Source organism: Calidris pugnax, unplaced genomic scaffold (genome assembly GCF_001431845.1).
Source record: "Calidris pugnax isolate Ruff unplaced genomic scaffold, ASM143184v1 scaffold17, whole genome shotgun sequence".
NCBI classification, from domain to species: domain Eukaryota; kingdom Metazoa; phylum Chordata; class Aves; order Charadriiformes; family Scolopacidae; genus Calidris; species Calidris pugnax.
In genome coordinates this window covers 5323107-5330722 of record NW_015090794.1, presented here as the reverse complement: position 1 = coordinate 5330722, position 7616 = coordinate 5323107, and positions in this window count along the sequence as shown.

Sequence of the window (7616 nt, the reverse complement as noted above, 5' to 3'; positions counted from 1 at the left end):
GGACCAGCCCAGCTCCCCCCGGCGGGGCGGAGCGGCCCCCGCCTCGGCCCGACCCGGGTTGCCGCCACCCGCCGCCCCACGGGTGATGGCGGCTGCCCTGGGACCCCCACCCCGGGCGGCGGAGGCAGGTGCGGCGACCCGAGGAGGAGGAGGAGAAGCCCGGAGAGGAAGGGACTGAGGACACGCGGCCGCGGGGCCGCCCCTCGGGACCCTGCCCTCAGCTCGGGGCGGCACAGGGGTCCCCGGCCCGAACCCCATTCTGTCCCCCCGGCTGTGGAGCCGGTGAGGGTGAGCTCCACGGGTGACCCGCCGCCTTCCCAGCGGGCTTTTCCCGCGGCCAAGGGCAGGAAGAGGGAATTTTTCTCTAAGTTGGCACCCGAATCCATAGGATAACAAAGGGAGCGTTAGCGGGGTGCCTGCCTGTCAGCCCTGGATTAGCCCTCAGAACCGGCTGGGGAGAAAGTAGTAACTCCAAGTACGAGGGTTTACATCTGTGGAACTGACACACAGGTGTGAGGTTAATTACACTGTCATTACGCTCCCCACAGTGCTGTGGGGCGAGCGGCCGGGTGGCCAGCAGTGAGGTATGCAGTGCCCCACTCCACAACAGGCAGGTGTGTGTGTGATCCCCATGAGGGAGAGGGAAATCAGGGTTTCAGCAACCTTCTCCCCCCATTCCCTGACATTTGTGTGTTTCAGGACCTAGTCTCAGGTGTAACTAACAAATAAGTTAGAGTTAGGCTCGCTACCTTAAGGTGGTGGAGCCCTGTGCTTTGTGCTGCCCATCAGTGGGGCTGGACAGGATGTTGATATGATCAGGAGGGTCATGGTTTAGTGATAAAATAGACGTTTGATTACAGCGTACATCCACTGAGCAGAAAACAAGGCTTTGTGTCACCAGAAGTGTGTAGGGTTGAGCCCACAGCCCAGAACTCTGCGTGGGAAAAATCCCCTGGAATTCTGTGGCTGCCAGAGCAGGCCAAGGAGGACGGACGTGTGCAACACACGTGAGGTTTGTCAACGAGGCACATCTGTGGGGGTACGCACAAGAATACAATGGGTGGGTTACAATACTAAATAAATGTTTTCGCTCTCCAAAAACACCCGACCGTTTAGCGTAGATAATAACACAGTACAAAAAGAGTGTTACAGGTGGGAAGGCACCATTCAGGCAAGTGCTGTAACAGACCATCAGGTTACTAAGCAAGGGCATCTATATCTTTTAAGTTTTCATGATCTGGTTTGAAAAATAGTTTAGCTTCTGTTTGGAAACACAAGAAGGAGCAAGCGAGGTTCTCGTCCTGCAAGAACTTCAGTAGGTTGCTTTGCTGGGAGACTCAGTAAAGTTATTCACATGCTTAACTGTTTAATAGAAGAGGTCTTTTTGAACTGCACTGAAACTGCTGTCAAGCTTCCCAGGTTAAACATGCTGGAAAGAACACATGTTTTTCCTGTGCTTTTTCAACTGATGTCTTGGTGAATGTAGCTTTAAAGATGGTTAGATTCTGCTAGTGCAGCCTTTAAGTGGATGTGTTCCTTTTAAAAAGAAATCTTTTGAAACTGTTCATTCAAATAACCAACAGAATTGTATAAAGCAGTGGGGTGTGTGTGATTACATAGTGCAAAGCCCTGTGAATTCAACCCTGCCTGTTTTTTTTCCAGATATTTAACCTACGGGGTTTTCTTCTTGTTATTTAAAAAGTGTAATTTCTTCTCATGTTCCTGCAAAAGAGCTTATGAGGAAAGAGGTCTCTTATTGCCTCCCGAAAGGGAAGTGGTGATTCCTGGAACCTTTTCTTGGGCGGAGTAAATGCATCAGCAGGGCTGAAAGCATGACTCGCTGTTTCGAAGCCGAGTGAAGTTCATCAGCAAAGCAACACAAAAGAAGGAGAGGGCAGTGGAGCAGTGTCTTGGCAAGCAATGGTTAAAAAGCCTCACATCCAGTTTGCAGCGCCGCAGGTCTCTCAACTTCCCCATTAAGAGCAGTGAAATCCAGAAGCTGGAGGCTAAGGAAGCGCCTCTGCCATCCATTTTCTGTTGTGCTGCTGCCACTGTTCTGTCTGGCCTAGTTTTAAACATCCTGAGCAATAGGACTGCCCTGGAGAGGTTTCTGTAATAGTAGCATTCATTTCCTCGGAGTTAGAGTTGTCTCCAGGGCACAGTTCAGGTAGCTGCTCGTGTGCTGAGAAGAGCTGTTGGTCGTAAGAGAAAGAATCTTTTCCCCTCTTCCCACCTGGAGCTCTCACCAGAGCCTCACAGCTGCAGGAGGCTCTGCTGTGTCTGGTGTGTTCCTGTGGTACCAGGGGAAATACTGGAAAATGCCGTCACGTTCCCTAACACTTCCCCTGGCCTGCCCTGCAAACGGAGAGGCCAGAGAAAATGAATCTGCTCCTGGTTACCTTGTTTAAAGCCTGTAGAGGAACTTTTCTGCCTCACTGCATGCAGCTCTACACAGGAGCAGGTGCATCACGTGGTGAGCCAAGAGCTTCTAACACAGAAATGACCAGGTTTCCTGGTCTGATTTGCTTTTCTTCACTGAAGCCAAATTAATTAAATACTTGGTAATATAGCAAAATTAAGGGCTCAAAGTAAATGTGAAGATTGCTCTTGTGTTCAGTGTGTAAAAGATATTTTGAGGGGATTTTGTTCTTCAAACCAGATTTTGGCCTGAATTAATTTGGTTATTCCACTCTCTGAATTGTGCAGCAACAGAACTTCAGACATAAAGAAATTTCAATAAAGTCACCTCAAAGCTAACCACAATGCTTGCTTCTACTTAAAGCTGTTTATTTTTAAACTTCTCGCTATTTTCGAGCTACTTTCTAAAAGGTTGACATTTACGTGTAACATCAGACCCACGGTGAGAAGGGCGCTGGTCTTCTCCTGAATTAACAGTGGAGGCAGAATGCCTCTGGAGCTTTGAGGAGGATGGTTTCTGAATCTCATCTCATAAAGAGCCACATGCTCAGCCAGTGAATGACATTTATTCTTTTCCAAAGAGCAGTTTATTCTTTGTATGATACGCTACATAAGAGGTGGGTGTACTTTGCTTTTAAGATTCCAGAGCCACTTGAACTTGGTTAGCTTTCTGTTTTCAGAGGAACTGAACCTTCCTATAAACTGCCAGGCAGTGATCTTGGGGGAAAGAAGATTGAGAGACGTGTTAGTCACATACCCCCCTATCCGCTTGGGTCGTGGAGCAAGGCAACGGTGGCTTCAGGAGAAAAGAGACATTGACTCAAGAAGCCTGGAAGAACTCGATGTTGTGTTGTTCCAAGACACTGGCATGAGCCATGTGCCTGCAAGACAGCAATGAAACTGGGAGACTAAACGCAAGGTGGAGAAGTGTCTCAAAGGAGGAGATATGGTTTGGCCAAGAAAAAGGGGGTTAATAATTGCAAGAGGCAAGGGACATTGGCAAGAGAACTGGTTTATGGCCTGATCAGAGTTGTCTTACCTGTGGGAGCTGCAAGTATTCATCTTAGAGCTGCTGCAGAGAAAATGATACCTGTAAGAATGACAAGTCTTAGGTTATACTTCATTAGATTCTTGTATATAATTTTGCTGCAATGAAACCCTTCTCTTGAATGCAATATTTTTATCTTTCCTTACTGTTAGCCTGCAGAATAATTGAGTCAAATTCTACTCCTTCTAAGTTAAAGGACTGTCTTTGTCAATACCATTCTGCGGGTCTCTCCAGCTTGCAAGGGGAAGGAAACCATTCTGCATTCTCATAAAAGCTTTTAGAAAAAAAAAATGTGATTATGAAAGTTCTTTACTGGAGCCTTCTCAGTACCTCTGAATAGGCAAGCTCCAGTTTCACAAGAGAACAGTGAAGATTTATTAGTTTTTAAGGTAAGAAGTTTTTCTTGTGCTGGTGGTGCTTGCTGGGGAAGGCCGTGGGGCCAGATTGCTGATGAGTCATGGCTCCTCCAGTTTATACTGCAGGTCCATAGCCTGCACCTTCAGGCTCCACACCCCCATAGACTTCTCTTCAACTCTTCTTTCTTTGGCCTCATATCTCCTTGGAGACTTCATCACAGTTATGATAAGTCTCAACCGGTGGCTGTAATGGAGCTGTGCCTAATTGAACCATCTGAAAACACGTTTAAAGCTTTTAAACACCTTTTTATTTTTTTCCTCCCAAAATTAAATGTTTATTCCCTGAACTCTCTTTTAGTTTTTAACTGACAAATCTCATTGTAATTCATTTGAGCGCTATTGTGAGGATACTTTCCAAGGGAACAGAAAACAGATGTGATAAATGCCTGAATATGAGATTTAACCTAGCATCTGTTGTTTTAAAGAAGCATTACAAAACAAAGGAGGATAACCGTGTTTTGTTTGCGTTTAACTGGTAGGTGATACACTTGATTTTCTGTGGTGCTCTTTTCAGGTTACATTGAAAACACGTGGCAGAAATGTGCATTGAGATAAACTCATTTGACCTGTCCAGTTTGCCATGGTTATGACACTTTTGTACTATTTTTGCAAGAGTCAGCATATGGATGGTGTTTCAGATCAAATGAATCCACTATTCACAATAGAGATTAAACTCTTGCTGCAAGATAAGGAAGTGAAGAGACTCCATCAGAGCTTGTATGATGTACTTGTATGATGCTTAACTGTAGAGTTAATGGGCTAATCATATGTTTAGCATAAGCATATGCTTAAGTGCTTTGCTGGATTCAGGCATAAATAAATTAGGATTAAAACGTAACTACTTGACAAAATACTTCTAAAGACGGAGGGTAATTTATTCTCTCCCCAGGGTGAAAAGAAAGCACATGAGATTCATGTTGCATAGATTTTCTGCGTTTCCTCTACTGGGATTTTTAAAAGTTGAATAATAAAGTACTTAAATATTTAAGTTTTCACTTGGGCTGGAAATTCCATGTGGTTTAACTGTAGAAAAGGTAGGGTGTGCCCAGACCTCACAGCGGAATGCTGACAAACAGAGGTGAAACTTTCTTACTCGTCCAGCCAATGAATGTCAAGAAAAATGATGAAAACAGGTTAGATTTTATCTTACTTTAAAATCATTGTACCAATTTTTTGTACTAATTATTGGAAAAAATATTAACACTACAACATAACAATGCATTTATATTCGTCGTGCTAAACCTCATTAGACCTCATTTCAGGATCAAGTCACAAAGTTGTGTACTTTGTTCTGTAGTTTAGGGCTTCCCACACAAATGCCATGTTTAGCTGGTTTGGTTAAATCCTCCCTGCGTATCTCAAGATAAAGCTACATGATTTTGATTTAGATTTGGAGCTTTTCTTCACTTTAAGAAAATACATAATCCGCCCGTATATTTACTCGTTGATGCCTTTGCGTTACTGGAATGTGACGAGTGCCAGCAAAATCAATGCGCCTCTTCATGAGAGCGGGGTACGGAGCGCTCGTCACTGGCTGGTAACGAGGTGCCCACAGAGGGTGGCTTGTGAGCCCTGGTGGCTCTGCCACTGGCGTGCTTGTCACGGGCATGCACAGTGACAATCCCCGCAGCTGCGGCAGCCCAAGCTCTGGAGGCAGCTTTTCCACCCGCTTGTACACGGCTCTTTTTTCACAGCCGGGTAGAACCGAAGGAAGGTCTTGCAGCACCACCTTCCTTTCCCGTGGGGAGGGATGGGAGGCATGAAAGAGCGCGGCTCCATGGACAAAGGACAGCTGCAGACTCTGATCTTGCGGCCAATTACATAGATTTCAGGGCCCCTTGTTAACTTCTGCCTGTCTACCAAATAAGCAGTCGGCCTGAGCAGAATAAGATTACTTTCTCATTTTACATAAGGCTTTCACATGCTATCCCCCCTATTAATTAACTAGATTAAAGGTTCTGGCTTCCTTGAACTTCTTTTCTTGTCTGATACACTTTGAATTAGATGTAACCATTATAAAATGTATCAGAAGGAAAAGACTAATTTTTTCTCACTTTCTAAGTATTGTGAGCATTTTTAGGTACCACACTTAGCAGCTACAGCAAAAATACCTTCCTGCAGGTGGATGTTGTAAGTGCCATAAACCCCACTGTCCCTCTGGTTTTATTTCCTTGATATAAATATTTTTACTTTGAATTTTCAGCAAGAGCAATTTGTCCATCAGTGGACATGTATTTTCCTGCTTTGGGTTTGTCTTTATTGTTCTTATTGTTCTAGATAAAAAGAGTTAGTGCTTATTCAAAAAGTAGTGCTATTAAAAATGTTAATGAGCTTTGTACCCAGTCTTACTCTCCCGTAGTTGCACTGACTGTGCCACAATTTCTCCTGATTTACCTTGGCATAAGTGAGGCATAAGCAGGATCTGGCTCAGGTTAGACACAGCTTTACTGTAATCCATAAGGCCAATGAGAGCACGAAAAGAAGGAAGCTCTACATAATCAGAAATCAAATAATGCAGTCTCCCTACATCTCTGCTTAGTCGCTTGCCTGGTGATATCAAACATATGTCCAAGCCCACACTAGAGGCACCACAAGCAGTTGCCTAGGGGAAGCGCAACAAGCCCAGTCGTGTGTCTGAGCCCCGAGACTAGACATGGGTTTGATTAAATTCATGTCATTTTACAGGCAGGTGCAGCGCTCTGATATCCTTATGTTTATTCCGCAGCTCACCTTGCTCTGTCTGTGGCAGGAGGAGAAAGATGTTGGAACACATCAGTGAAGAAAGGAAAACAAAACAAAACAAAACAACAAAAAAACAAACAAAAAAGAAAACCAACTGAAAATTGAACTTGTCAGTATTAGCAGGGAGAGGGATGTAACCGCAAACTCTCTGATGCGGTTCAACTCAACAGAGACAATCGAGCAATTCTCTGTGCAGCGGCAGAGCTGCAATAAGCCTGTCTTCTAGGTGGGGACCAGTTTCATTAACTTCAGTAAGATTGCTTCACTGAGCAGGATGAGCAGGATTTTGGCGTTTAGAAAACTGCAGAGAATATTATTGCTGGGTTCTCAGATTTTTTTCCCTGTTTAAATTGGCTCAGCAGGCCTTGCAAAAATCCCTGTGGGTTTGAACAAAAAATGATTTGCAGTTTCCTAGAGGCCGACAACTGTTTCTCCTCTAATCAGATGTTGCCCTGAAGGGAGCTTTGGTCTCCCTGTGGATCAGGCAGCGGTAATCTAAAGTTACTTACATGGGGCCAAATCCTCCTTGCCAGCATGTTTTAAAGAGGGTCACTAGTTTATTTTACACCTAAGTCCACAAAGGCACTGGATGATATAGAGACTGTGGTAAGATTGCATGGCAAAAGTGGCTGTCCTTGATGATATTAGTGCTCGGGCACACTTTTGACAAAGACATACGGCTGTGATTTTCCTACCTTGAACTTGAAAGAGAAGTCAGGATTTAATTTTATGTCAGCACCCGGAGGCTCTTTATTTCTTGCCTTTGCTCTTTATTGCTCCCACACTGCAAAAACATACACTAAACTGAAGTCTCTAATAATACAGCCTATGGAAATCACAAACGCAAGGTCAGACAGTGCTTGCTATTGGCCCCTGAAGTCCAACTTGGGCACTGCTATAAAAGCAGAGACTCCTCCGCCATTGACTCTTCTCTTCCACTGCTGTTGGTCTGGGAACACCAGAGCACGCACTAGACTATAGAGCTTTTCTTC